This window comes from Cupressus sempervirens, chromosome 10, assembly GCF_028749045.1.
Source record: "Cupressus sempervirens isolate cs-2001-9-10 chromosome 10, ASM2874904v1, whole genome shotgun sequence".
NCBI classification, from domain to species: Eukaryota; Viridiplantae; Streptophyta; class Pinopsida; order Cupressales; family Cupressaceae; genus Cupressus; species Cupressus sempervirens.
The window spans coordinates 779,682,952-779,709,617 of record NC_143127.1 but is presented as its reverse complement, the minus strand read 5'-3'; the positions used below and the strand labels follow the sequence as shown (position 1 = coordinate 779,709,617).

Below are 26,666 nucleotides of genomic sequence, written 5' to 3'. Positions count from 1 at the left end.
AATGAATTTTTATACATAAATTAGTATCATGCAATGAGAAAACAAAATATAGAAAATGTCAACTAAACATGTATAAAAAATAGAGGCAAAGAATAGATTTTGCACACAAATTATTTTTTGAGTGTTGTGTGCAAGTGCAAAGTTTTTTTTTTTTCCTCCGCCTGAATTTATTAGCCATAGTTCCTAAGAATTAGGAAATAAGAACCTATATTGAAAATAAATTAACATATCTACTTTGACTAAGAGCAAGGGTTAGCCAAAAACATGAATTTCTTGGCTAAAATCTTTAAAATTGAATTTTATAATCAATAAATAGACTAAATCAACAAATTGTAAAACTATATGTAAGTCACCTGGAAGAATATAAGGATGACAAGTTTTCATTTCCATTTTTCACGATAATTTGACATAATAGGGTGCTTCAGTATCACCTAACACAGTCTCCATGGCTTCGATCATGTGTATTCATAGACGATGATATTCAAACATTGAATTCAGAAAAAAAAAAACATAGTAATAAAAAAAATAATGCAAGAAATTATGACAAAACCTTAAATCAATATTTTATTCTATGTTTAACCAAAATTGTCTTCATATCCTAATAGAATCAATGAGAGATACCTGAAGAAAATCTAACAATAGGCACAAAGAAACCTCCACGCCTATCAACCCATATACACCCGTAGACATAATTAGCATTGGCATTTATCAAATACTAAAATAAACACAACAATTTTTGTGTACCATATATTAGCCACATTTGTGCCATCCTTCTATTTGTGTAAGCATAGAGAGGAATGTGAACCTAATGCATAATGTCACATGAAATCTCTAAAAAATACACATAAATGTGAAGAGTTATTTTTACTCTAATTTCCTTACTCGATAAATATAAATAGAATTACTGCCGAAAAAAAGATGATGCCTAATAGATAATAGAAATCAAATATAATAATTTTGTTTACTAATATTTTTTAAGCTGACCATAGTTTAAATAGGAAATTGTGAAATATATTTGATTTTCAAGAAACAAACTAAAATCTAAAATCTAAAAAGCCTATCAAAAACTATAATCTGGTGGTAAATGGCAAGAACTAATAAGAAAACACCTTTGACCATCTAAAACTATTACACATCTTACCCACAATCCTTATCACTATTATTAAAAGAGAACAATTTAGTCATTTCCCTTGTCCATTCCAACCTCTACAGAAACTGACAACAAAATCGGGACCTACTAAAGAAAAAACCATTTCGGTCGCATCAGCAGAGTTTGAAGTAAGCGGGCAATCGTCAGTCAAACACCTGACCTACATCGTTGTCATCAGAATCGTCACGCATGACGAAAGAAGAAGAAAAGCCAAAATTGATTATTTCACAATAGCTCCCCAAAGTTTATCATGATCTTTCGTAGCAAAGCATCAATAATTTTGTAGAATACTCTGCTCTTACAAACTAATTTCGTCTTTGCAGTTTGGTGTACACGAAGATGAGTGTGTTGGAGGCCTCATGTTGTGGTGGTGCCATATCCAGCACTTATGTCACAACGCCTGCTAATGTCTCTCTGCTGCAGGAACATCTCCATCAAACTGCGAACGACAACCTCAACATCCGTATGGTTGCCCTTCCCACGCCTGTCGTGGAAGGCTTACATGGACAAGAAAAGCTTTTTATGACAAAGATCGCACAAGTAACAATAATATTAGTTAGATTTTCAATATACTTTTAATTAAATATAAAAATTAGCATTCATTGTCCTGTTATTAATGTATACTTTAAATTAGTTAATTATTATATTTAGCTTGCATCAAATATAAATTATTAAACAAGCAGATTAAATCAATCAACAAAGAAGACAAAATATAATGACACAATTATTTATCATGGTTCAGCAAAACTTGCCTACATCCACACTCCAGTAGGGAATTACTAGTATTAATTAACCGATACATTACATGGGCTACACACAGCCATTATATAGAACTCTACGAATGCGAAAAGTCAAGAGGGAGAACGGATAGTCATGTGACTGTTGAACTTCATATCCCAAAATTAAATACACTGATTGATATTGAACCTTTGGTGTAGTTTATAAATATATTTTGGTGAATGTCATTGGATCTAAAAGTTTAGAAGAAGACATTCACCATGATACAAATAGCTTATGTGTAGTTTCAAAAGAATAATTCTTAGATCTTCATGTTTGAATTTTAACAATGACAACATTTTATTTTTTAAATTGTTTTTATTGTTGCTTTCAAAATAGAAAAAGATAGTATCTTAATTTTTTTTCTAAAATTTATAAATTGTTGCTATTTCTAGTTTGTGTTCAATTGCTTGGTATAAATCATGAAATCTAAAGATTGGTTTCTATTTGAAAGTTGGATACAACCTAGTAGATTATTTTGTATTGCTTTATATAAATTTTATTATCTCCTATTTAATAGTTACATCTATTTAGGAAGAGAAGGTTAATCTAAAGGATTAAACTTACCAAATGCATTATCAATCACAATTGAAGAAAGTGATTAGAAGATAATAATAACTCTAAGAAACCCTTAAAAAATGTCACAAAATATTGTTGAATCTAATAAATAAATTTATGTGGCAAAGCTTTATAGTAATGAGTTACAATTTTTTTAATTTAAATATATAACATTATATTTGTTAAAAAATAATTTATTTTCTCATAATTCATGTGTGTGTGTGTGTGTGTGTATGTGTGTGTGTGTGTGTGTGTGTGTGTGTGTGTGTGTGTGTGTGTTTAAAAAGTGCAAAATATAGATGTATTCATTATATTAAATAATTTGAATTATTCATAAATTTGAAGAAATAAATTAGCTACTCAAAAAAAATTAGTTATTTTAAATCATTCATGATGTGGTCAATGAAAATAGTATATGCACAATAATAAGGATTAAATCATTTGAAAAAAAGAGTTTACAATAATTGCATTTTGTGTACTAATCAAACACAATTGTAAAATTTACATAATATTACAGCACAAGATATGTGAAGTCATGTGGGTTTTGTCATATGTAGAGTTACAAGTGTGATTTTCTTCTTGTTTCTTATTTCTTTAATGAAATGAGCTTTATTCAATTTAGTGATATTTATAAGTTTTATTGATAATTTATTTAGAAAACTTTCATAAGTGTGTAAAGAATAAATTGTATGCATGTGTATCTTATAGAACTCCTTTTATTTTTTTAATGTTTATTTGTGATGGTTAGTAACCTAAGATGGTAATTTCTATTAATATAGATACAAGTGCAAGTTGATAAAAATAGGCTTGGACTAGCCCATCTTTGTGTGTTAGTTGATCATTAGAGAAAGTCTCCTTATATTGTTCCCGTGAAGGACTTATTTAGTCAATGATGGCATTGACATGATAGAATGATCTCACATTTCCTAATTTAGCAATGATGACTATAGTGTTCATCCTTATCTCAATCTTCCTATTAACATTCAACTTCTCTAATATTCTACAACAAAACATTTTAGATGACTAGATAGAGGAAACTTTCTTCACCTTCTTTTAGTGATTTCTCCTTCTAAGACTACAAGTCACTAATTTCAAAAATTTCTAATTTATTGAAAATCAAGTATACTCATCCACTTTAAAAAGTACAAACTTATTTAAAATCAAAATTTTAATGATTCTTTAATTACATAATTTAATAAATATAATCTAAATTTATAAAAGTAAATAATTATCACTTACATTTATCATTATTCATTTAAATTTTTGATTATATAAACTTTGAAATGTGACTATTTCCACTTCTCTAAAATTATTGAGTATGAAGTAAAAGAAAATTGGAATGAAAATGAATAAACAACAGTAGGAAAAGATTCCATCCTCACCTCAGCTCAGCTCAGCTCGAAAATGCGAGCAACTTCTTTTTCTAGGTATTTAATTACGAGGAGCTAACCCCAACCAACAAAAAGGATCATCTGTGTCCCACTGTTTTTAAGTGGAGTCGAACCACATCTCGCTTATACTAGTTGCTCTTTCACAGCGACATAGCTGTGTTATGGGCACTTCATGCAACGTGAAATGTACGAAATTTAAAAGTTTCGCACATATGCTTTTCCTAGAGTTTAAAAACACATAGTAGATTATTCATAAAGAGTTTCAGTGCAAATTAGGAATCAAGTGATACGTTACCATGAAATACGGTTACTAAAAGGAAGTTGATTGAATCAATGACGTAACTTCTGAATACTACATCAGATGCTTACATCATATCCATCCTCAGCCTTACAATCCATGAGCTTATGCATCGCATTCGCAAAAGTTTCTAAATTCAGGGTCGAAGATCCTCCTCCTCCGACAGATTGTTTCGCCATTATCTGAAATTTGACAGCACGATTTCTCATCTCTTTACCTTCGTCGCTACCGAGGACAAGTCTTACACATTTCTCCACTTTCTCTTCACAAGGAATCGTGTCCCTCTCTTGGCAAAACTGGACGCCAATGCCGAGTTCGTCAGTGACCAGCTTAGAGTTGAAATGCTGCTCTCCGAACATCGGCCATGTGACCATCGGTACGCCCATCAAAATGCTTTCCAGAGTCGAATTCCACCCGCAGTGGCTCATGAACGCACCCACAGATGGGTGGGACAAAATGACAAGCTGCGGTACCCATCCCCATATGACCAACCCCTTAACTCTCTCCATGAATCCCTCTGGAAGGTAGGAGGCGCATAATTCTTCTCTGCTCAATTCTGCAGATAAAGTAATCTCTGGGGAAACCTTAATGGACCAAACGAAAGACGTTTGACTGCCTTCAAGACCCCTGGCCAGAGCCCTTGTTTGCTCTGGCGAAAGAAACGCCTGGCTTCCAAAGGAAACATAAAAAACGGAATTGGGGCTCTGAGAATCAAGCCATTGCGTCAACTTTTGCTCGCTGATGTCCGATATTTTCCCTCTCCTATTAGCAATGCAGCCCAAAGGAACCACGGGACCGATAGGCAAAACGGGCTTCAGATAACGAGGCTCGACATCCTCGAACGTGTTGACGAGCATTCCCCAGCAATCTCCAATCGACTGCATCTTCGCCTTTAAAAACTTTAAGATTAGACCCTCTCGATCTGGCTGAAGAAATCTCTGAGGCATCTGTTCCTTGGTAAATTTCACTGGAGATGACAAGATATCATCCATTATAACACAATCGTACTCCTTGCGCAGCGTACCATCAGTGGTTATGGTGCGGAAGATGGCGTGGAATACCGAGGTTCCAAAAGCCCCACAGGAGCCAAAATGACTCTAATTGTTCCAAATCTTTTGGCGGACTGAACAGTCCATTCGACGAATAAGTCACTGATTATACAAATCGGTCGAGATTGCTCTGCTCTTCGACCCATTGTTCGAATGGCTCACGAAGCCCCTCGACGAGTGAATGAACGGAGAGAGAAGATGCACGTGGCATAAGATCCATACTTTCGCATCCCTCAGGCAGACCTTCAATGGCGTCGAGAGGACTTAGGCCGACCAGCTGAATGTCGAGATGAGCAGAGAGCTGGCGGGATTCGTGCACGAGACCTCGTAGACGGTGCTCTATTTTGCGGGTGGTGACAAAACTGACGGTGAGAGAGTGTGAAGCGAGCATTTTCGCTAAGTCTAGAGATGGGATGCAATGACCCATTGCAGGAAACGTCACGATTACGACGTGGGGCTTTTGCAGGGTATTCATGGCTGTGGTGAGCTTCCTTGTGCCTGGTATTCTACACAGGAGTTTTCAAATATATATTGTTGATAAGGTGTAGAATCCCAGCCTTACGAGTCATGTTAAATGACTAAGATAATAGCGAACCCCAGGTAATACAATACTAAGATAAAGATAATAGTGAAAGCTCGGTAATACTAAGTTTCAGTTTGAAGTGCCGTGTGAGAAGAGAATACCGTGGAAACATCCAAAAAAGTGAATGGTATTGAGGGTCGACAATGCACGAGGAGCGTCCAAATAAGGGCATGTTCATCGCTAAGATTTTCTTTTTAAAAAGGCAAAATAGTATGCGAAAGGCAAACTTGTTTTGCCCTACCCATGGTTTAGAAGTAAATAGCTTCCTAGAAAAGTGAAGGTTCACTCGTATACAATCTTTATATATTACAATGTAAATCAAATTTCAAATCTAACAAATTCATTGTAATGTTGTGCTTGTCAATTATCCTATCATTGTCGAGCATGAAGCCAAAATATATTATATTATATGATACTTGTAGGCATCAGCACAGTCATCTATGATGCTAAAAGTAACATGTAGATGGAAAGAGAAGAAAAAAAACATGTCCATCATGCTTAGAATTCGATGGTCACCCCTATCTATCAAATGATTTTTGAATGACAAATAAGAAAATTGATTGTCAATTTTTTGATTTAAAAAAAGTTTAACAAATCTTTATAAATTTAAATATTTAATAAATTAGAAAATAATAAATATAAATTAGCAACTTATAAAAAGTCTTTATGAACTTATTGTTTTAAAATGGTAATATTTAAAACATCTCAAATAAAATAAGCAAGTTTCAAATTTTATAACTTCAAATCAATATAACTAGCACTTGCACCTTTGAAGGGTGCAAGGGTTACGCCGATAGTGACATATTTATTTATTAATGTTGTGTGGATGTAAAATAACTACATTTTATTTCCAATTCAAATTGATTGAAGCTAGATTTATAATCATATAATTTGAACTTTCCCCTATGCTTTAGATTTGTTGCTTCTATCTATATATTCAATGCTCACATTTCTCACTTCCTAGAAGAATGAGCTTAATTTATATTAATTTGATGTCTCTTATTTTGATTTAAAACTATTATTTTAGTTTATTTGGAGTATCATTCACCATAGAGTTATATCTATAATATGTATTTTAAGAGTGTATATGAGGAAGAAGATACGGCAATTTTTAGACTACTCCATATGTGCTTGTTGGTTGTCGTAGTTTGATAGTTTTATTTTATTTTCCTTGGCCCCATCCACAAATTGATGGCAGCTTTCTTATTTCCCAGCGCAAGATCATCCAAACAAACCGATCATGATCTTCCATGGAGTGAAGCCTATCTGCTTAAATATATAATAAAAAATATAAAAATGATTACATAATAATATTGTAAATTATTAAAACTATTTAAAAAAAAAAATTATTCTATTTTAACAAAATCTTAAATGATTATAAATAAATCACTTTATGTATATTATTAAGTAAAATCTTGAGTGTCCTATAATAAATATTGATGGTTTAATGATAAATTTATATCATATTGACGACATTCTATAAATTTAGTCTATCAACTCATATGGTCTAAAAAAATTTCAATCTATCATATACGGTCCAAAAGTGCTAAAATGACCAACACAACCATTAAATTCTAGGCTTGATGTCCATACATACAATGCAAATCATATATGTTGGGATAGCTTGGAGGGCCCACTTCAACCTATCATCTTCCCATTTGTTAATCTTTTTTACTTGACCTGAAAATTATTATTACAATTGTGGAAATTCAAATCATTATAACAACTATGTGAAAGTGGTGTTGTGTTAATGTTTTCAAAATTATTTCTCTTGCTTTCATTTTTTAGAATTATTTGCTCTGCTTGGAAAAATTGAGGAGTGCATTTTTCTTAATAAAGATTTGATTTCTATTTAGAATGATAAAATATTTCATAAAATGTTATTATTATATTATTTTTATCAAATTTATTTGTTTGGATTTGTTATATATATTTTCTATTAAATAATATTTTAAGAATATTTTTTTTAAATTCGAAAGAATAACATAACTTGTGTCTTTTAATTATTTTAGGTATATTACATTAATCTGTTTTAAATAAAGATGTAAATATGGTAGGAATTATGATCTAATAATTTAAAAGAAAGCAAGCAATTTTAGAAATACTAATATAATAATATAAAAGACATTGAATAGGTAGTCTATTTTCTAAATTTTTATGATATATAAGTTAAACTAATTTATTTTTCATTTAAAATTTTCAATTAATTATCTTTAAGAATATTATAGAACTTTAATAAAACTATTGATAAAATGACTTAATGAAGTACTATCTAATAATATGTCATTATATCATACATAGAATACCTAAAAGTTAGACATATAATATTTAAAAACTACACAACAAAAATTTTCTTTTTTATCTATAAATATATTTTTTATATAAAATATTAGAAGTTTAACATTTAAAAAATAAATAAATTGAGAATATCAAATCTAAGAAAATATAATTTTAAAAAAGTTTAATTTTTTTTTGATATGTTAATGAGTTTAATAAAAAAGATTGATTCGTTGTTAAAGATCCTAAAATTCTAAATAGGAAAAGTTAATATTGTTAAAGAATTATATGTGTTGAGTTTGAAACAAGTGCATTCAACCCTATATTTGTGAAAACTAAATAATATCTCACACTTAATATGAATAATATAATAAATTCAATATATGAGAATATTGAGAATATAAATAAATACATTTTTTTTTAAAATAGTAGAATTCCACATTGAATAATATTTATTTCAATCAATATATGCTACAAAAATTGTCTTTAGTTATATAGCCATTAGAAATGTTCTATAATATTTAAAATTTTGTTAAAACTATAATTTGAGGAGAAAAAAGTAAGATGGTTTAGAAATTTTGTTTTTTTGAAAAAAGAGGGGTAAAAACTTTATTGAAAATTTAGAACAACATAATACAAAACATCAAAGGGCCAAGGCCCCAGGGAACACCAAAGTCCTCAGTCCCCCAACCACAATAAACATCACTCCCCAGTACCACTGTTATCATCAACCAAAATGCTTTCCAAGTCTTGACATAGCTCATAGGGCATCTGCTCCCACTCCTCAATCTTTCGGCCGCCTATAATTTTTGACACCCATTTTGCTAGACAATCAGCCACCCTATTCCATTCCCTTGGAATATGAACATAAGATACTGAATCCATTAAAGAACTAACTTGTAATATCTACTACACTATCATAGACAACTGCCAGCATATTAACTAGGACCTGAGAGTCGGCCTCACAAATCACCTTCCGCCATCCTAGAGCATAAGCTTGCTTCAAGGCATATAGGATATCCAAGCCTTTCATCCTATTAATAGTTTGTATCCATTTATTGGCTGAGAAAACAAAAACCACAGATCTAGAGTAATCCCTTCCAATCCCACCAATCCCAGTTGAACCTAGATTACCCCTGGAGTAGCCATCTGTATTAATTTTCAAAAAACCCTCTGGAGGGGGTAGCCAATTCCCCAACCTTTGAACTCTTTTCTTTGCATGTCTCCCTCTCCTAATACAAGTCGAGACTGGAGAGATTTCTTATATACCAAACCTACCAACTATTTCAGCATGGCCTTTCTCTAGTGGCAACACAATCTCGCTCTTGGCTTCAATAGTTTCTTGGATCATCCCCAGAATTCTAATCCAAACTTTTTGAAACCCCAAGTGTTCACCTCTAAAGATTCTACGATTCCTTTCCAGCCAAACTTGCCACAACAAGAAGATAGGACCAGCATACCAAGCATCTTGCAAGAAGGGAGCTGAAGAGGGTGGCCTTCCCAATCTCATCCAAAACTCTACCAAGGAGGATGCATGAATGCATGGGCATTTTCAAACATCCTACCAGTAATGCCATAATTGCAAGGTGAAGGAACAACGGAAGAATAAGTGATGTACATCTTCCTCCCCACCACCACAGAGAATGCACCTCGAAGGGCCAACAAAGCCCCTCTTATGAATATTATCCCAAGTCAAACACCTATTCCAAGACAAAGTCCAAATGAAGCAATTGCACTTTGGCCAAGAGAATTTATTCCATACCTTCTTCCACCAGTGAACCTCCCTCCCAACCAATTGTTGAGAGAGAAACTCTTGATACCTAGTAGACATAGTGTAGACAGACACCCTTAGGATTAGGAGAGCAGACCAACACATCACTCTCCATAAGGGTGCTACAATCACGACCACAAAGAATATGATAAAGCTCACCACACTCTAATTCCATCCCCAAATTAGGCCACTCCCCTAGGTTCTTCCATCTTACTTCCACCAATTGTCCCTAAATGGAGAGTGATTTGAAATCACTAACCTTGGTCCATCTTGCCTCAAAAAATCATTGGGACAATAGGCCCAAGTGAGGATATTGGACAACTATGGGAGGATGGCCATCCCAAGAGTCATGCCAGAAATGTGCCTCTAACCCCCTCTTAAAAATCCAAAATAGGCCTCCCTTTATGAGCATAACCCCCTTCTTGAGAGTAGTCCAGATCACCAAGCCTTTCCCTATCAAGCTATACCGGGGAATATCACTCTGTGGGATCCCAAAAAAATACTTATGAGACAAAATTTTGGCCCACACCCAGTCCTATTCCACACACCAATGCTAATATAGTTTGGCTGCTAAAGCAGTACTAGATAGCAGTCATTGTCATAGGCCAAGGCCACCGAACCTTTTTGGGCTACAGACAATCTCCCACTTAATAAGGATCCACTTAGTTGAGGATAAATTTCTAGCCCATAAGAATTTCCTAGCTAAGGAATCAAGATCCCTAACAAAGCTCATCGGTGCCACCTAAATCATACGCCTATAAAGAGGAAGAGCTTGCACCACAGATTGAATCAGTTGGACCCAGCAAAAAAAAGATAGCCAGCGGTGAGTCCAATGATTCACTTTGTCCCATAATTTATCCAAAATAACCTACCATGATTCTGCGAACTTCCTACCAGCTGATATAGGGATCCCAAGGTATAGCAATGGGAGGCCACCAATTTGGAACCTGAGAATATGAGCAACTCTCCGTTGAACAGAGGGCGGAGTGTTGAAGAAAAAAATTGAGGACTTACCCTCGTTGATTAGCTGTCTTGATGCACCTAGGTAAATATCCAACACCTTATGCATATTCGAAGCCTCCCTAATGGTAGCCATGCCCATCAAAGCCGTATCATCCACAAACTGGAGGTGAGATTGTACAGGAAGACCCCCTTCCCATTGCCATCCCAAAATAAAGCCCTCTTCCACATTCCTTTTAATCAACCATCCCAAACCTTCCACCAAAAGAAGAAATAGGTAAGGAGAGAGGGGGTCACCTTGCCGCAGACCTCGAGAGGCCCCAAAGAGATTAGAATGCTCCCCATTGATCAAGACTAAGAATGAAGTTGAATTAACACAACTCATAAACCATCGAATCCATTCCTCCTCAAAACCAAAAGCTCTCAAAACCTTCTGAAGAAAGGACCAGCGCACTCTGTCATATGCCTTGGCCATGTCTAGTTTGATAAACATAGCCTTTTCCTTGGAATTAGCCATGGAATGAATAGTCTCAGTGGCCACAACTACCCCATCTAGAATCTGACACCCCTCCACAAAACCACTTTTTTCTTCAGAGATAAGCATTGCAAGACACCTTTTTAGCCTTTCAGCAATCAACTTAGATATAATTTTATAAGTTACATTGCATAAAAAAATAGGATGAAATTGACTTAGTTGATCAGCCTTCTCCCCCTTGGGAATGAGAGCATGGAAAGTATAGTTCAAGGCCCAAAGCATTTTCTTATTCTTCTGGGATTCTTGAACAACTGCCAGTAAATCTAATTTTAGAATATCCCAAAATTCCTGGAAGAATTCAATCAGGAAGCCATCAGGACCAGGTGCCTTCCCCTTTTTCATCTGGAAAACAATCTTCTCCAACTCCCCCAGTGATATGGCGCTCATTAGATTCTCTTTCATTTCCAAAGAGACTAAGGCCAGGATATTGGAAAGGACCTGGGTCTCGACAACCAAATCTCCCTACGCTTCTTCCCTAAATAAAGAGTCAAAATACTGTGTAGCTTTATGCAACATATCCTGAGTAGAGGAAATAACCTCCCCCCTATCAGTAACCAAGGATTAGATACAATTACCATGTTGTCTAGCTTTCACCGAATTGAAGAAGAAAGAAGTGTTCTTGTCCCCCTCCTGGAGCCACTCAACCCAAGCTTTTTGTTTCCAAAAGATTTCCTCTCTTAGCTCCCATTCCTCCAAATTTTTTAGAGCCTTGGTTTCCTCTCGCAATAAATACTCTGACACCCCATCCTCCCTAATCAACCTGGTAATATTGTTCAACTCCACTTGAGCCTCATGTTTCACTTAGAAAATGTTCCCAAAGCACTGTCGGTTCCATCACTTGAGCTGATATTTTACATATTGTAGGAGCTTAGCAAAGATATACATTGTTGTCCCAAAAGTAGGCCTACTTTCCTTCCACCATTCGGCTACACAGCCATAAAGGTCTAGGTCCCTAAGCCACATGAGTTGAAACTTAAATGACGGCTTTTGAGGCAAATGGGCTGAAGAGATGACTAGCTTAATGGGACAATGATCTAAACCTCTCCAGTCTAATATTTTAGAATTAGAAGACCACAGTCCTCCCACCCAAAAGTAGGACACCAAAAATTGGTCTAATCTTTCGGCAATGCAGCTGTCACCCACCCTTCTATTATTCCAAGTGAATTGACCATTGCTAGGCTTAATATCCACTAGCTTGAGTGCCGAAATATTTTCCCGAAGGAAAATAGAAGAGGGCTCCAGTCTTGCATTACCTCCCCAATTTTTAGTTAAATCAAGAACAACATTAAAGTCCCCAGCAATAATCTATGGCAAGTATGGAAATAAGCTACGAGCCAAATGAATATTATTCTAGACTAGAAGCTTACCTTGAAAATCAATAGGAGCATAAACATTGGAGAAAAGGACAGATTCTCCTAATTCAATGCATAAAGCCACCATGGATAAGGAGGATTTGAAAGAAATCCACAACAGAGGTTGGATCTTTCGTGGGTTCCAGAGACAAGCCACACCCCCTAAAGATCCCTTGGCTTCATTGCACTAACCTTGACCACTTCTCCATAATTTAGGTACCATACTCATCATACAATCCATAGAAACTTTAGTCTCTTAAATAAAAAGAACATCAGGGGAATGATTTCTAACTAATTCCCAAATAGCTTTTTGTCTAGGGCTGCTGTTCAGGCCCCTTGCATTCCAAGAAATAATGATCATTTCAGAGGAGTTGAGAAATGGGAATCCAAAGTCTTAACAGAACCTGATTCCACCAAAGTCTCACCTATCATCTTAATCTTCTCCAAATTCTTCTTGTGCCCCATTTTAACATTTTTCTCTGAAACACTCTTCCTACCATCATTTTGGAGAATGCCCAAATGAGAAGCAGATTTACCTAGCTTATTTGTATTTGAAACCATAATCCTTGTAGGTAGAACTACATCCTCCACCCCCTGACCCAAGTCAATGTTTGGCTCTAAAATCATCTGAGTCCCTATCTATCCATCCATGACCAAAGGCATGGTAGATTCCATCTGAGATAGAGAAGGAGGAAAGTAGAACAAATCAAACGTCCAGACTCCGCCACCAAGGGTTCTACGCTAATTAATACTAGGTTAACTTCTTGCTGAACCAATTCATCCAAAACCTCAAACCTGTTAAATGTATCCTCATCTTGTCTCTCCATTAAAGTCCTCTTTTGACCTCTATTACGATTTTGAGCCTTAACTTGGACAAACCCCTCAGCGTCCTTGGCCTCACCTGTAGCAGGCTTCTTCCCCTTATCAACACTAGAAGTGTTACAAGAAGGGGTAGACGTTGCTGCTTCATTGACTTGGCCTTCGGACATCTTCTCACTAGATGGCCATATTCGTGACAAAGATGACATTGAAAAGGAAGAGTCTCGTAGTCCAATTGTTGCACCCAAGAATGTGATCCTACACACATTTCCACCGCATCTGGCAATGGTTTACTTAAATCAAGTTCCACACAAATTCGGGCAAAATTCATCACTTTCTTACCCAAAGTTTGTGTAGAAGGTCCCACCATCTTTCCTAGCATCAATGCAAGCATTTGAAGAACATCCTCTCTGCAACATTCTATTGGAAATTTGGGTAACCGAACCCACACCTGGACTGGATTTGGAAGCTCCTCGAATGGGTTAAATTCTATATGCCATGGTTTAACTAAGAGTACAACCTAGCTATAAAAATAAGGCCTACCCTCAAAAACCCTATTTCAATCAGTGAGACAATTAAATGTAACCATGAAAAATTTGTTTGCAAGCAAGGTGACCTCTATTTCACCCTCTGGATCCCACACTCTCCAGGCCCAATTCTCCAAAAATTGAAGCAAGACTCTCATCCCCAAAAACTTGCAGTACAGTGAATGTTTAGAGTAATATTTGACATCATCCGCAAACATTTCAAAAGGAATAATCAATTTGGATCTCTCTTTGCAGCACTTGAGACAACTATTGATCTTAGTAATCTGTAATCCCCCAGGCAAGCTTGAATCTGTCACATCCATATTCTGAGAGAAGAGGGTGTTCTCAAAAACCCTAGCCTCATGTCCCAACATACTCGAATCCATCTTATCATGCATTTCAACAATAGGTGATGCCCTAGTGGGCTCACCCTTCACCATATTCCACTCAACCTTGGTCAATCCGCAGCAATGGGACTTGACCAGGCCCTCACACGAGCCCTCACAATGATCAAATCCTGCACAGCAACCTCACAAAACTGGCAAAATAGACCTACAAATAAGATAGCTCCCCTCCCCATGCAACAATACCATCCTCGTCCCCTACGCATGCCCAATCATAGTAGCTCTGCGAGAAGTTGCAGATGCGCAACACCATCGCTCCAGTCGTCATTCCTTCCTCAGCCAAGGATCACTATTTTGAATGTCCAAGATGGTTTAGAAAATTATTCCTTTACTCTTAAAATATATAATTATAAATTTTGACACAAGGCAAAATGTTCATTTACTAAACCATACTCTATATTTTTCCTAAAAACTAGGAATGTTTGTTCATATATATACAATTCAGTGGGGGACGCTAGGTAAGAAGAAGAGTAAAAATGCCCTAAAAGATTTTTTGTTCATATCAAACATGACAAATCAACATAACATTAAAATGAGTTAGAGATCCAAAAGAATATAATTAAAATTAGGTTTAAGTTTATAATTAGAATTAGGATTATTATTTAAATAAATTTCATATTATTATTCAATTAGAAATATGATTAGGTTTTACTTATGATTATAATTTATGAATTAATTTCACACGATGTTTTTATTTTTTATTATACTAATTTTTTGTATATTAGTAAGCTATTTGAGTTTATTTTTATTTTAGTCTTATACGAGAGCTATGATTTTATTCCCTAAGTATTTTTCCTATTGAAGGTATTTTAGTCATTTTTGTTTGTGTTCTATTAATATTGATAGTTGTTGTTGGTATTAAATCTTAACACTAATTCTCACCCTATATCTTAACATTAATTCTTGCAAGTTAAATCTTAACACTATTCAAATTGACAAAATTATAATACTAAATCAATTCTTTCTTTAATTCTCGCATTAACTTTAAATGAACCCTCACCCTAACCAAGGATTATCTTAAAATATTACCTTTATTTATAACATCACATTATCCCTAACCATAATCCTAACCTTGAACCATAATTCTAACCCTACTCCAACTCCTAACAATATAAATTTTATCCTAACCCTTATCCTAAAAGCTAACCTAAACCTTAAATCCTAAGCCTAACAATAATATGAATCCTAAACAAAATCATAACCCAAACCCAAAACTAAGTCTAACCATCACATAAATATTTAAAAAATCTCATATCCCTAACCCTAACCCCTAACCATGATAAAAACCTCAATCCTAACTATAATAAATATCATAGACCATAGTCCATAATCATCACCCATTATATTAGCCATCATATAAACGTAACCCAAATTTCAATACTAACTATAATCCTAGTCATGAACCCTAAATGATAATCCTAACAAGAACCTTAAGCTTTAACCCTTATAAAATCACAACTCTAAACATAATAGATAACAATGATGTAAATCCTTACTCTCAGAATAACCCTAATCCTAAACCCTAAATGTTAATCTTAAATGATAATCCTAATCATAATATTAATTATAATATGAAGGTGTATCCTACTATAAAGGTACTAGAACCCTAAACCCTAACCCTAACCCTAACACGGTGTTAAACACTAACCCTGATCCTAACATAAATGTTAACCCTAACCATATTCCTAATACAATATAACTTTATAATAACTTATTCAATATATTTCATGTTGTGACACAACTACTACTATCTTATAAAATATTGATAATATATATAAATGTGTAGTCGAGAAATCATTACCAATAGTAGGCTCCCACTTACCCCAGAAAAATTTTGTGAGATTAAATGTAATCATCACAAAACCAAGTAGGTGTATGTATATGTTAATGTTTTTGTACTAACTACCAACATTCCCCTTCAGGATACATGACATGGCTTAACTAATGTCATATGTTCTATAATTCTAGTGGTTGTATCTAGCATTAACAAGTTGAACTTTTGGTGCAACGATAAACCTAGCTTATAACAAGTGGTATCGGGCATCAATCCTATTTGAGAAAGAAAATTTAATAGCTTGAGGATATACATGGCTTATAGGAATGAAAGTCCAAAGTTTGATGGTAAAAACCATGATATTTGAAAGGATAAGATGTGAACACACTTGATCTACATGAGAATTGACTACTACTTGATTACAAAGATAGAAGTTGAGGTTAAGAAAGAAATAGATCTAGATATTTATGCACATATAAAGAAAAGAATATTTATTGATGTAACATAACTACAAGGGAAGCTCCAATCAACACAATTTCATAAGTTGAATTAATTGAGGTAAAAGGTCGGCATCTGATATTTGGACTAGGTTATAAAGATAATCTTAAGGTGATGATAATACAAAGAAAGAGAAGTTTCAAAATTGAAATTCTATGTTACAGAATGCAAGAAGATGAACTATTAGGTCATATGTGTAGAGAATTACTAAGACTATCATAGGTATCAAATTTTTTGGAGGAACTATATTAGAGATGAAGTATGTTAAAAGATTATGAGATAATCATAAATCCTAAATTCTAATCATAAACCTAACCTTCAATCCTAAACCAAATACTAAATCCAAACCTAACATAATCCTAATCCTAAATAAGACCATAGCCCAAACATTAAAAAATAATTATAAATCATAATGCCCAATCCTAATGGTAAACCTAAATCTTAATCATTAGCAAAGCCCTACTAACCATGATGTAAAGTCCTAACCTAACCAAAATGTTGACCATAATTATATGTCCATACCTAATCCTAATATTAACCATGATTTAAACTTCAACCCTAGTATGGGGAGGGGGGTGGCAGGGCTAGCATTCGGTGTCAATTAGTAATCACCAACCCAAACAAACATATAGTCCCAATAAACTCTATAATACATTTTTTACCTATTAAAACTTCTTTAAACTATTACCAACACTATTGGTAAAGTAAATATTTAAAATTCATGCAATACATAAAACATCTACACAATAATAACACCAAACATATCTTGTAGAAACCCAATTAGGATGAAAACCACAATGTTAGAATGATGCCTACAAATATTTGTACTCTTCTAGAATATACTCTATTAGGAGCCTGCCCAATTAAGGGTTACAAAAGCACTATTAAATGCTACCTAATTAAGAGATTTCACTTGACACCTATTAAAGTCTTATACCAAACTATTAGGAGAATCATTATTGGAATATTTTAAACACTCTTTTGATAATGTCACATTGTTAGAAGATTTATTTAGACCTTTTAGGGTCAACTAATTAATGAATTTTACTATCACAATTATTAGAGAGAACAACCTAGCAAATGATATGTACTTTACACTATGCTACTTAATTAGATAGAATAAATTTCCCAAACATAATAAAATATATTTTTATATCCTTTTTTGAGTATGTGTCTTCCTCTATGATCACAACTTCCTTCATTTGAGCCTTTGCAACAACACTTAGTCAACACAATTTATTTCTTCAATACTACTCTTCTTCATCGTCTTCTTCTTAGGTAAAGATTATTTGATTAAAAACCTAAGCCTAAATTCATAACTATAGATTAAATATTATAATTCTTTGATCATGTCATCCTTCTATTCCATAAGCCATGCCTCCCATTCAAAATCCCTCTCTCCATCTTCTCCATCACTCTCTCCCTATCTTCCTCTCTCCAACCTCTCTCCATATCTCCCCCATCATCCTACCATACACTCTATGTTTCCTCCAAAATATCTTTCCCCTCTTTCTTTACTCATATCTCACTCTCCCTCTCTCTTCATCTACCCAACCTCTTTACCCCATTATCCTAACACTAAGATTCATTCTCTCTCTCTCTCTCTCTCTCTCTCTCTCTCTCTCTCTCTCTCTCTCTCTCTCTCTCTCTCTCTCTCTCTCTCTCTCTCTCTCTCTCTCTCTCTCTCTCTCTCTCTATCTCTCTCCCTCTCCCTCTCTCTCTCCCTCTCCCATAAATATACCATAGACAACCTCTCTCATTCATGTAAGATCGATCTCTCATCTCTTTCCCCCTATCTCTCCCAATTTTTGTTATTTCCCTCTCTCTCTCTCTCTCTCTCTCTCTCTCTCTCTCTCTCTCTCTCTCTCTCTCTCTCTCTCTCTCTCTCTCTCTCTCTCCCTCCCTCCCTCCCCCTCTCTCTGCCCCTCTCCCATAAATATACTATATACAACCTCTCTCTTCCATGTAAGATTGATCTCTCATCTCTTTCCCCCTATCTCATTCTCTCTTTTTTTTCCCCCTCTTCTCTTTCTCTCTCTCTCTCTCTCTCTCTCTCTCTCTCTCTCTCTCTCTCTCTCTCTCTCTCTCTCTCTCTCTCTCTCTCGCTCTCTCTCTCCCATAATCCTACTATGTACTCCCCCTTTCCTTCGAATTTTTTTCTTATCATTGGGTTGTTCAAATCTTGTTAAATCAAGAACCAACGCTTGGACTCCACAACATGATGGTACAATGGTAGTGCATGTGATTCCATATCAAAATGTTGCATTTTTTATTATTGCAAAGGAATTGACAATAATTTTCTATCTTTCTTTTCTCTAAAAACAATAAAGAAAGAAAATCTTATAACTTCCCTAGTCAAACAACCTTAAGAAAATAGATGAAATCATAAGCAATGTGCAAGCTCAAATAAAAAATAACTTCATTACCAAATCACAGATGCAAAAATATGACTAAAATCAATGCTCATCAACCACATATGAGAATTTGCAAACCCTTGTTAATCAAGTAAACAATGAATGTAAACTTGTACAACACATGAATGTTCTTTGGATGAACATTTTTATAATGGTAGATTTTTTAGGTCTTACATGCCATAATAACCAAAATGTGATAATAGATCTATGTATGATACCTATATGATTTTTTGTAAAATACTTTTTAATGGTTAGATTTGAAAATTGAAATATCTGTAAACTATAGTCCTTATGTCAATTACAACTAAGTATGTACAACTCACCAATGACTTGAACTATTGTGCTAAGAGGTGCAATAAGGCAGGGCTTAGCTAGCACACTCAAAGTATTTCTTTGGTGGCTTGAGGTGGGCCCCAACTATAACACATCCCTCTTACCTTCATCATGAGTGATTTTTTTGGTGTGAGTGGTAAATTTAAAGTTTTGAATTTTATTTTTCCACCCACTGACACATAGTTCAAAGCTACCACACTACAGAGATAAACTTCTATGGCCAAAAATGACATGGGTAGTCTCATAAGATTTTCTAATAGAAAAAATAGGTCTCCAACTAGCGTAGTCCCAATCTATACAAAAAAAAAAAATCACAAAAAAATATTAATTTTATTAGATTTTACAATTTGAAATTATTTGATAAACATATGTGTAAACTATAGATGCAAAAACAAGGCACATGAAGTATTTCATCGAATACCTCCAAGAAATCTATTCTCATTTTTTCCATAATTCCAAGGAATTCGAAAAATAGATTTTCCGAGAAGGTTTTAGGAACTTTCAAGAAAATGTAATTGACGGGTATAAAAACTCCAAATAGGTACGTAGGCTTTGCACAACTTGGAATTTTTTTATTTTCTAAGGCCTAGAAGCTTTGAAGCTAATATAATTTGAAGGTCTAATGAAAAAGTTGCCTTCTAGCACCCTCCTTCCCTAGGAAGAAACAAGAGATTTGAAATAGGGTGGCACATCCATTATCAACATCCTCCTTGCCTCTGCAAAAATTAGAGATTTGGAACAAACTATGCATAGCCATTATAAGATTTTGTAGCTAAAACCATCATGATAGACATAACTTCAAAATGTGAAAGAAAATACAAGGCATGTACTATTTTCTAGATTGCCACCAATAAATCTATTCTTATGGATGAGCTACTTTAATTGTTTCATCTCTATGAAAATTAGACTCTTATCTAAACAATTAATGAATCATTTTCCTATAATAGTGAAAATGCATAGTTCTTTGTACAAGATTTTTTTTGGACTCTTCTATTCAAAAGTAATGAAACCAACTTATAGAAATCAATAGAGTGTTCTTTCCAATGGTCTTATTGATTTATAAATATTACCATGGAACTTTGTATTTATAATAAAAATAGGTACTATGTCATAAGGAGTAATTTAAAACATAGGGTTTATACTATCAAGCTTGATAAAACCAATGAACACTCAATGATAGTTTCTTCAAATGTTTGATTTAGTTGGATAAATAGGTTCATTGTTATTAGAAAAAAAAAATCCATAACTTTTTTCATTGCAAACTTTATTGTATAAAAAGTTAAATTATATATATATATATATATATATATATATATATATATATATATATATATAGTTTCAATTTCTATAATTATTTAGAAAATTGGATTATATTATCAAGAAATATAAGGATGCAATTTTTCTTTTAATTATTATGGGATTATATTATTATATGGAACTCTCTTGTTGCTTATCAATAAAGAAGTAATGTTTCTTACTTATCAAAACACAAGATCACATTGCTTCATGTAAAGTGAGTGATTTCATCACCTTCCTTCAATTTTATAACATATCTTTATCTCAATAATTATGTGTATAAGTTAAGAACAAATAGTAAACTACAAAAACTAAAGTAGATCTTTTCATATTATTTTCATAGGGAATTTTTGTACTTGGTCCCTTGATACACATTATAAAGTAAGCACCCCATGATAACCATAGGAAAGATGAGAGACCCTATTCCTAGCTACAAAATCATGTTTTAACCTTTGTATGTATGAGCTAGCATGTTGAATTTCCAACTATATGTGTTCTTATATGTCTTTATTAAATATGAGATCTCACTTATACAATAACTACGTTGATTCCTTATTTCCTATGAGGTAAGTGGGGAGGATACTCAAGATGACTTTCAAATGTTAAAAATGTTCATATACTTGATTTGTATGAGATTGTTCCCCCATTTCTTGAAACCATGTCATTGAGATTTCTCCTCCACATCTCAAAAACCCAAAGTAAGATCATATTTGGGCTAATCTTTAAAGTAAGCAATCCTCTTATCAAATTTTAATTGCCTCTAGGCTCACCAAGGGCTAGATTATATCCTATGATATTTACTCTCCTTGTACATAGGGACTATATAATGTGACTTAGTTGGGAACCCAATAACTAAAAATGGTATTTAACACTATATTTAATGATACCACTAATGGTATGCTCACTATCCATTCCAACATTGTTATCCCTAAGAATAACCACTCTACATATGTAAACCTATAAAAATTATTAGATTTTACCTTTACTTCATTTATTAAAATCAAATATATCTACTCTATATTGAGTTTAAATGAATATTTGCAATCTCTTAATGCCAATAAGTTTACAAATTCTCATCAAATTACTTATCCTTCTAGTTCTCATTTGCTAAAATCATTTTTTGGAAAGGTCATAATTTTATAACCATTCTCAACTCTCTCACAATTAAAAGGATAAAATTAAATTTGATTATCTAAAAGTGCCAACAAATTTACAAATTTTCACTAAAATTATCATTTTTCACTCATTTTGTGAATTATTTTTTGAAATTTGAATATCTAAGTGCCAATGCATTTACAAATTTTGACTAAATCTTATTACTTTCACTCATTTTGTGAATTATTTTTTGAAATCCAATGATCTTAGAACCATTCTCAATACTCTCACAATTGATAATATGATTATTAAGTCATTATAGTGATTTCTTAGGCACCAAAGTAATTTTTAAAATGCTATGGTGGTTGTGAAATTAATTTCTAGTGTCAAATTGATGACTTTGATGTATTCTAACTTAAAAATAAAAATATATCTTTATATCAAAAGACTAAAATAAATTTTAAATATTAAAACACCTACATGATTAGTGTGACATAACACACGTTTTGGTTTGAGTTTTTGTCTTGATTTAGTAACTTATCAATCTAGATCTTAATAATCCTACATTAAAAATGAAAATGTGTTTAAATGTATATGTAACTAACCTATTTAACTCTCACTTCATCTACTAGTGCTACTCTACAATTGTAATCTTATGTTTATTCATTTGGCCATAAGTTTGTGTATTACCTTTGCAATAAAATAGTGTTAACCATATTCAAGTTTTCAAGGATTAAAATGAATAGTATTTTTGTTATTTTTAGTATATCTACCCTAAGGGATGCCAACACACCCTTTTTTGTAGGTTTTAATTATTATCAATTTAAGTATGCATGAAATAATTGAATAAATTTTTATTCATTTTTGTAATTATTTTTTCTATAACTTTTCTATCTTTGCAAAATATCATATTTCTTTTAGTTTTTTCTTTGTAGGATGGTGGTTGAGGGGGATGTCCTAAGCTTCACCAATATAAAACTAAGTTAAAAAGATGACAATTGATTCCACAAAAATGTGTATGACTTAAGTAGGGAAATATGTAAGCGATAAATATTATGACCTCGTGAATGATAAATTTGATACCAATACCAATTGTCAACATTCATACCAATGCAAGGATTGACTATCATTAATATAAGACGAGAATTTTATTTAAAAGATGATGATTTAGCATATGATTTGTTATAAATGATAGTTAAACTTCATAAATGATTATTAATGACATATTATGGTTCTAAAATGATCAACATACAATAATTAGATTATAAATTAAAACATATTAGATATGATTACCTATAATGATGGAGACAAAGAAAGACATTTTCCAAGAATCAAATATCTTTATAGAGACAAAAGGACATAAATCCCAATAAGGGACAAAGATAAAATGGCATTGTAGAAAGGGAGAATATAAAATCACTAAGGAAATAGTTCAAGATGTGGTTTTAGTTACTATAATTTTATTATCTATCATTTCTATGTTTAATAGTGGTATGATGGATATTATTATGACCTATATTGATAATTATTAACTTGGGTATGAGGTAGAATATTACAAACATACACATCATATACATTTAATTGGCTTTATATCTTCCAAGTAACAATATGACACATCATGACTCCCTTCATGATTTTGATTTATTTGAGTATCTCATTTCAGAAGTGAGACATATTACATACTAAGGATTGCAAGTAAGTAAAATGCCATACTGGTAGAGATACCCCAAGTAGACTAGTAAGCTAGATGAAGGTTGTCATTACATGCTCCTAGGATGGGCATAAATAGCTTGAGGAACCTTTTATGGCCTCTTAACTAGTGTACCATAATGATAATAAGTTGGATTGATGAAACATCAAGGGAACCCCATTTATTGAATGATACAATAATGAATTAAAATTCTATTTTTGAAATGTTGACTTGATCCCTTACAAGTATTTTAAAATACTAACTTGGTTACAAGAATCATATTACCTATTAAAGAGACCACTCCTACCTTCAAGCATTGGTTAAATCCTAAATAATATTTTTTAGGAAAATTTGAGCTAAGCTCTAGTAGGAGACATTACAATTGGTAGAATCTAGCATAATTCTTCTACACTCATAAATAGTCAATGTAATATAATTAAAGTAGTCAAAAAGGTTTAGAAAGAAATAAAAAATCTCCAATCTATTAACCCTATCACACAAAAAAATACCATGACTAAACATGGAGAAATGTAGTGAGGATCTTCATGGAGAAAATTTATCAAGCCATATTGGAATGAAATGAGAGAAATAAAATAACTACCAAACTTATCCTCCAAGTCATTCAAAATATAAGAAATAATTCCCAACTCAACCCACCTGAAGAAGGTGTTATGTGGAGCTTGAAATTTCTAGAGGGAAAGAGATCTTGAAAAAGGAAGTAAATTATGACCCAATGAATGAAACTAATAGTTAACATTTGTACATGCTCAAAAATTAGCTATCATTTTCATGGATATGTTTTTTTAGAGATGGTGGTTATATTTTAAGAATGATGATCAATGATATACTCTATTGGAGAGGGATATATATAGAAACCCAATAGGTGTCATTAGCTATAACACTAAGTCATAAAGGAAGTTTTTTCTCCAAGTATTGCATCTCTTAAGGGATATAAATCTCCCTTAAGGAGGAAGGTAAAATGGTATTTCAAATGTTAAAAATGTTGAATCACTTAGAAGATTAATCAAGATATAATTTCAGTCACTATATCTATATTATCTACAATTCCAATATTTAATAGTGGCATGATGGATATTATAATAAATTATATGATAAGTATTAACTTGTGTCTAATGTAGAATAATCCACCTTGTTTTTTATGAGTGAATAATATGAATTCAATGGGATTTATATCTACTAATGAAAAAATGACATATGTGAAAATTCTCTTTATGATTCTAACCCATTGAACTATCTCATTTTTGAGGAGAGACATGATAAATAAAAAGATTTATGATGAGCTAGGAAGCCATTTTGATAGAGACACCCCAAGAAGGGCTAGGAGGCCAAATGAAGGTTTTCATTTTGTGCTCTTGGGATAGGTAGAATGGGTTGAAGTGCCTTGTATGGCCTCCTAGTCAGTGCTCCATAATGATGATAAGTTGGATAGGTGAAATTCCAATGGAATCTCATTATTTAATATTACAATAATTAAATAGAATTTTATTTGTTGAATGTTTTCTTATTTTCTAATTTATCTTGTGATCTACTAGTTTGGCTATAAGACTCATGTTAGAATATTAAATAGAGAACTCTAATTTTTTTTAAAGAATATCAAACCGTAAAAGAATTTTAGCAAAAATTAAAGTATGGTTCATAGAAGGTACTAATCATTTAAATCTTGGAAATGATTGATTGACTTATATTTGATAAATTTCCATTTAACTAATGTATAAATTTAAATTAATATAAATGAAATATCAAAGATAAAAAAAACTAAAGAAGAATTAGTAAAAATTGCGACTAATGATTTAAAATATTGTTTAGAAAATTAACAAGAAGATTGACATAAAAGTAATGAATTGAATGGTTTATTTCATAGTTAAACGGATAACATTATAAATGAAAGTAGATGGGAAGATTTCCTCTTCATGTAAACCTAGATGTAGTTGATTTGATCTAAAAAATAGAATCCTATGGAAGAAAAACTTAGTAGTAAAGAAGAGAACCAATATTTTCATATTAGAGTGGAAAGAAATAATTCCGAAATAATAAACTCTAATAAAATATGAGAGGGTTGATAAATTCAGTTTAAAAGTTATAGTAAAGAAGAACATCTAATGAGTAAATGTTCAATAATCAAACATATTGGGAGACCTAGCACACTAACAGGGAACTAGAGAAAATAAAAATGATGCCTAGAAAACTTGAAAGTCAAAATGAAATAAAATTAAAGGAACACTTGATAATGAAGTGTAGAGAGCTTACCAAGACCTAGCACACCAACAAGGAACTAAAGAAAATAAAAATGATGCCTAGAAAACTTGAAAGTGAAAATGAAATAAAAATTAAAGGAACACTTGATAATGAAATATAGAGAGCTTACCAAGAAAAAAAAATGGTTGAGACTAAAAGTAAGACATGTTTCCTAGCCTAATAGGTCTATGCTTATTACCATCAAAGCTTCTTCCATTTTGGCATAAGCAGTAGAAATCTTATAAGTTTGAAAGATTCATTGCCCATGTCCCACAATAAGGCATAACATGAGACCAAATTTCATTGAGGTCCATGATCAAATACTTTGCATGCTTGTCTATACTTCCACAGTTTGTGTAAATGTCTTACAGAGCAGTTGCAACTATGAAATTTGACAAAATTCCTTGATTTTCTACTATATAAAATTTGTAAAAGAACATTCCACGCTGTGGTGGTTGGCTATTGTAGGTTTTAAAGCCATCATAGTAGCATCATGCTTGTCTCGAGAATGCTGGGAAAAAATATATCATCCATAAGTACAAATATATTGGAGGCATTCTAGCAAATAGTCCATGGAATGTCCTTGTATTGGCTTCCATGTTATGCAGACATTCTACTAGGGTGGTTGCTTCCTTGATTTCTTTAGGGCATTCAATGAAGTTCACACACCTTATCTCTCCATCTATAGTTTTCACATATGTTTATCAAACTATTTCAAATTGTAAAATCTAATAAAACTAATGTATTCTTTATTTTAAACTATAAAATGTAATAAAATTAATATTTTCTTTGTGCTTCTCTTTGCATAGATTGGGATTATGCTGGTTGGAGACTTTTTTCTTTTGCTATGAGAAAATCT

The 26,666-nt window shown here is 32.9% G+C and overlaps 2 pseudogenes across 1 annotated transcript in view; both read right to left on the bottom strand.

Moving 5' to 3' along the window:
• Positions 1–1,137: 1,137 nt before the first annotated feature.
• LOC149536194 (scopoletin glucosyltransferase-like) overlaps positions 1,138–26,666 on the bottom strand; it is a 36,732-nt pseudogene continuing 11,203 nt past the window's right edge. The window contains exon 2 of the transcript XR_016357202.1: positions 1,138–1,666. The product of XR_016357202.1 is annotated as a scopoletin glucosyltransferase-like (transcript). The remainder of the gene's footprint in view (positions 1,667–26,666) is intronic.
• Positions 4,137–5,854, bottom strand: LOC149536195 (scopoletin glucosyltransferase-like; annotated as a pseudogene).